This window comes from Nematolebias whitei, chromosome 8, assembly GCF_014905685.2.
Source record: "Nematolebias whitei isolate Nwh7 chromosome 8, NemWhi1, whole genome shotgun sequence".
NCBI classification, from domain to species: domain Eukaryota; kingdom Metazoa; phylum Chordata; class Actinopteri; order Cyprinodontiformes; family Rivulidae; genus Nematolebias; species Nematolebias whitei.
In genome coordinates, this window is record NC_056505.1 from 11786409 (window position 1) to 11792362 (window position 5954).

The window sequence follows — 5954 nt, forward strand, 5'->3', positions numbered from 1 at the left end:
TTCCAATCTTCCGGTTTCGCGAACATTGATAAAGTGAGGATTTGTTAAAATTTTTTATCTTTATCAAATATTATGACCTAAAACATCATCAGATTTTCACACAATTCCTAAAAGTAGATAAAGAAAACCCAGTTAAACAAATGAAACAAAAATATTATACTTGGTCATTTATTTAGTGAGGAAAATGATACAATATTATATATTTGTGAGTGGTAAAAGTATGAGAACTTTTGCTTTCAGTATGTGGTGTGACCCCGCTGTGCAGCAATAACTGTAACTAAATGTTTCCAGTAACTGTTGATCAGTCCTGAACACCGGCTTGGAGGAATCTGAGCCCATTCCTCCGTTCAGAACAGCTTCAACTCTGGATGTTGGTGGGTTTCCTCGCATTAACTGCTGCTTCAGGTCCTTCCACAACATCTAGATTGGATTAAGGTCAGAACTTTGACTTGGCCGTTCCTAAACATGGAAATTTATTCTCCTTTAACCGTTCTTTGTAGAACGTCTTGTGTGGTTAGAGTCATTGTCTCGCTGCATGACCCACCTTCTCTTGAGATTCAGTTTGTGGACAGATGTCCTGACATTTTCCTTTAGAATTATCCGATATAATTCAGAATTTATTGTTCCATCAGTGATGGCAAGCCGTCTTGGCCAAGATGCAGCAAAACAGGCCCAAACCATGATACTACCACCGCCATGTTTCACAGATGGGATGAATGCAGTGTTTTCCTTTCTCTAAGCTTAATGCTTTTCATTTAAACCAAAAAGTTCTATTTTGGTCTCAGCCGTCCACAAAACATTCTTCCAACAGCCTTCTGGTTTGTCCACGTGATCTTTAGCAAACTGCAGATGAGCAGCAATGTTCTTTTTGGAGAGCAGTGGCTTTCTCCTTGCAGCCCTGCCATGCACACCATTGTTGTTCAGTGTTCTCCTGATGGTGGACTCATGAATTTGCCAATGTGAGAGAGGCCTTCAGTTGCTTAGAAGTTACACAGGGGTCTTTTTCAAGATTCAAGGTTCTTTATTTGTCATACAAATGTTGTAATCTCGCCAGTTATTCCACGCATTGCTCTTGGAGTGATCTTTGTTGGTCCACCACTCCTGTGGAGGATAACAATGGTCTTGAATTTCCTCCATTTGTACACAATCTGTCTGACTGTGGATTGGTGAAGTCCAAATTCTTTAGAGATGGTTTTGTAACCTTTTCCAGCCTGATGAGCATCAACAACTCTTTTTCTGAGGTCCTCAGAAATCTCCTTTGTTCGTGCCATAATAAACTTTCACAAACCTGTTGTGAAGAGCAGACTTTGATAGATCCATGTTCTTTAAATCAAAAAGGGCACCCACTCACACCTGATCATACTTCCATTGACTGAAAACACCTGACTCTAATTTCACCTTTAAATTAACTGCTAATCCTAGAGGTTCACATACTCTTGATCTATTTTTAGGCATTGTGTGAAACATCTGATGATGTTTTACGTCATATTTATGCAGAAATATAGAAAATTCTAAAAGCTTCACAAACGTTCAAGCACCGTTGTGAAATGTTTATAAAAATGAATACAATTAACAGATGAAAAATAATTGGCTACTGAGGTTTATGCACTTGTAGTGAAATTAAATGATTGACAACTGACAAATAGCCCCTTTAAAAAAAAGGCTTTTGATGCACGAGTGAACAGCTGAGCAAAATAAACACATTTTGAAGTTACAAAAGGTCATGCTAATTTTATTTTATTTTTTTAGCTTAACCATATAAATAAATAAAAAATAGTCTCAAACCCATGTAATGCCAAGTAAGAAAAAGGTTATAATGATGAATAACTAAATATGATGCACACAAAATATAATTAAATATCCATTTTGACAGGGTTGGACAGACTTACCTGGCTACAGACTGGATGACTTTCGAGGATGTGTCCTTGATATTGGTCAGGAAGCGCTCTGTTCCTCCCCTCAAGATATCCAAGAAGCCACTGCCTGCTTGATCAGGATCATACACACCTGGGCATCAAGAAGAAAAAAAATAACTATATAATTTCCAGATGCTTTTGGAAAACAAACCCTTAAAAGCACTAAGTGGTTTATCAAAGAGAATCAAATGCATTAAATAAAAGCAGCTGCTTCCTGCTCTGCTACATCTGCCTAATGAGTTATGTTAATATGCAGTTAGAGACGGTCTGCAGGGGAAAGAGCAAACACTCTGCTTTTCAACAGATGGTGGAGTGGCAGTGCAGAAATCCTCTTAACAGGCACGAAGAGGCTTGCATGTTTGTTTGTACACGTGTGTGATGAAGGAAAAATGATAAGCTTGCTAAGTTAATTTTGATGAAGTTGCAAGTACATGTAAATAAATATATTTAACATCAAGTTCCTTCAGCTTGTTTTCTGCACAAGTCCATTTCTATATATGGAGGAGTTAGTCATTTCCTGAATATTTATTTTTTTCCATCTACTGTTTAGAAGTAAAAGACCAAAACTTCAGTCTTACATTGTGTCAAAATGGAACAACAAAAACAAACTTTATAAATTGTATGTAATAATACAAACTCATATTTAATAATCACAGTATACTAATTACCGTAATTTCTGGGCTATTGAGCGCACCCGAATATAAGCCACACCCACTAAAAATTTTTAAAAAATCTATTTTGTACATATATAGGCCACGCTTGTCTATAAGCCGCAGGTGTCCACATTATAACAGGAGATATTTACACAAAGATTTTTTAAAACTTTTAATTAAATATGTACCGGTAACATAAGCAAATACGTACAGTACATTGTTTTTCTGAACACTGCCTGTAACGAGGTCAGGCTGTAATCAGGTCTCTCTTGTAAATGAGTCCTCGAGGCTCATTGGGATTTACCTGTCTAAATAAAGGTTGAATGAATGAAAAAACGAGGCAGGTTAAAAATAAATAAATACAGTAGCTTACCAGGAAACGCCTAGCTTACATGCTCTATTTCCTTCTTCAACAGCCAATCGATTGCGTTTAACTTGAAAGATGCACCATCTGCATTTTTTGTGTTTTTTATGAGGAGGGTGTGTTCATAAAGTGCAAAAGAACTGACCTGAAGAATTTAGTGAGTGCGTTTCATTTACGGTAATTCAAAGTTTCATTGGTCCACTGTGACCTGTTCGGTAATTTCACTGGTCAAATTTTATTTTTTACCTTTATTTATACAGGTAGTCTCATTGAGTCATGAGGATCCACCCCTCGAGAGAGACATATATTGGGCAGGTATGCGAGCGCCTGGGTGTGACGAAGCTAAATGTTTTGGTGGCAGGAAGCTCATTAGCTTGTCCAAAAAAAAATAAAAATAAAAAATCCATAAATTAGCTGCAGCATTACATAAACCGTGGGATTCAAAGCTTGTGAAAAAGGTAGTGACTTATAGTCCGATAATTACGGTAGTTAAGCCATCTGATAACAACAACAAAAAAAGAAATGTATATCAAGGTGATGGTTATTGTGTCAGAAGAAAACAATTCAAACTCTTTGAGAATATATGAGAATATGGATCCTTGGATTAAAAAACGTGTATCATTTAGTTGTCGTCAGGTGGCAGGTTTGCTTACAGTGTACTTCTTAGGTAAATATATTTTGTGGGTGCAGATGAGTGTTTGTGTGTTAATGTATGAGTGTTTTGTTACAACAGACTTTTTTTTTTAAAGCTAAGTAATAATGTGGTTATTTTGTCAGCTTTTGTTCTATTGTATAAGGATACTAAGAGCATTCTAATGTAACACTTTGGACTTGGCTTGTTTAAACGTAATTAATAAATGGGGAACTTAATACAAATAAATATTATTGCATTGGTCCCCATGCACAAACTTTCAGAAACCGTAACATTTCCATACAAGCACACTTTTACCTGCATTGTTTTGTACGCTGTGGATCTGCAGAGGCAGCTGAGCTCCATTGTTGCCAAAACCTCCGTTCTGCTCCAAAAGCTGCAGACATTCATAGCCGTCATACACAGGACGCCAACAGTAGTACGTACTCAACATCGTCACCAGTAGGTAAACAAAGAATAAAAACAATAGAAACAAAACAGCAAAATATTGCAACCTGAACTTTAATGTTCAAAGTCACAAAACAAACAAATACAAAAAGAGTAATGGCAGAAAAAAGGTTTAAAAAAAAAAAATCCTTCAAAAAGGGAATTTTTTTTTAAATCGTTCGCCTTCTGAGTCATTTGTTGCATTTCTCTATCAGCATCTCAGTTCCATCTCTGCTCGCTTTCTGAAGAAGTTTTCTCTTTGCTACGTCACACAGTCTGTTAGTCCATATGTCTGTGCTGAACTGCAGCAGGGAGTGGAGGAGGAGACCCAGCAGGATCGTAATCTCCTTATGTCCAACAGGGAAACCCCTTCTTAACCTTAATCAGATCAGCGATCGCCAAATCTGCCTCCCCCTGCATACACTTACCAGCCTCATCAGGATTCAGATTTAGTAAGAATTTTGTATTCAGGCAAACCTTGTGTCTTAATTTACTAATTTATTTAGGAGCATGAATGCACAATAATTATAACTTTCGATTTTTTTTTCTATAAATTCAGTCCAGGATGCTTAACAATGATCCAGATTCATATTAATGCCAAAAAACAAGTTACTTAAAGACAGAAAAGTCCAATGAAACCTGGAGATTTGGCATTAAAATCAGCATTACATCTATCAGAGCCATGACTGAGGATTTAACGATGAGTACCAGGATTTGTGGTAAGAACTGTAAGAGATTAAAGGCTGGATTAAACAAAAACACTAACTCTGAGATTGGCCAGTTTAGTATAGAAGCTGTTTTGCCATTAAAAAGAAGTGTTGCTTTCTCTTCATGTTTATTGTGAATTTAAATCCACCAAACCGTGGCGTCTTTCATTGGAGCCATTAGTACTTTGCCAGCTGAGAAGAGAGGAGCCAGAAAAGGAGAAAACAGACTCCTTTGTACTCGTCAGTGAGTGAGTGTGTTCTATGTGAAGCTGAGTAAAAGTAACCAAACCAGCAATTTGAGAGCTCACAGAGGAAGAGGCCAAGGGTTCAGCTTTTTAAAGTGACTTTACAGACTGATGGACATTAAGTTTAGCTTGACTCTCAACCAACTGAGTAAATTGCATCAAAATACACTTTGTGATTTATATTGAGGAAGAGCCAAAGTTTTTTTTAAACTGGCAGTTATGATGCACTTACTTCTGTAACAGGAGATTTAGGGTTCACATTGCGTGCTGCTGCTATCTCCTGCAGCTGGTTCACCACCTCTGTAATCGACAGCCGTTCCTCAGGGTTCACCTTCAACATGGAACCTGGAGAACAAAAGAAAGAGAGAGAGGTGTGTGAGAGGCAGGAGGAGGATTTTAAGGGAAATGTTAAAACAGTGCTGACAAAGAAATGACACAATTATTAGGAAACGTTTAACACACAGCAGGACTTTGGAGCAATACCACAATATGTGAAATACTTAGCCTTGGAATCAAATATAATTAAAAATAACATTTTAGAAAAAATGGAAACATTATAGACATTACAATACAATAATCCCTTGCTACTTCGCGGTTTGTTTATTGCGGACTGACTCCATCGCAGTTTTTCAAAATAAGATGGAACATGACACAACTGGCTGACTGATGGATGAGCCGCACGATCGGCATGGACTTTTTATTTAAAATAAATTATTTGAAATTATTTAGCACCTCCTGCACCTTTGTGCAGCCCACACTGCAGGATAAACTTCCTGCTGCAGCTCATCAGCTGTTCTCCGTGCAGAGCGGAGAAGTGGGCGTGGCCAAAAGCGCTTGTAGGTGGCAATTAGTAGACGAGGCAGGGAGCTGAACTCATGACATTCTGTGTCTTTTAGAGCGTTTACAGTTTAGAAACGTTGTTGAGAATATTGCAAGAATGTGGAAAGGGTTTAAAATGCCTATATATATATATATATATATATATATATAT

The 5954-nt window shown here is 37.3% G+C and overlaps 1 protein-coding gene and 1 long non-coding RNA gene across 2 annotated transcripts in view; both read right to left on the reverse strand.

Annotated features, from left to right (window-relative positions):
* The window catches only part of tmem8b (transmembrane protein 8B), a 1109927-nt gene that overhangs the window by 1034653 nt on the left and 69320 nt on the right, over positions 1-5954 (reverse strand). The window lies entirely within an intron of this gene.
* Positions 1893-5280, reverse strand: LOC119413887. The gene is made up of 3 exons (XR_005186980.1): positions 5196-5280; positions 3883-3961; positions 1893-2007 (listed from the first exon to the last, which is right to left on the reverse strand). It is a non-coding gene; the product is annotated as an uncharacterized LOC119413887 (long non-coding RNA).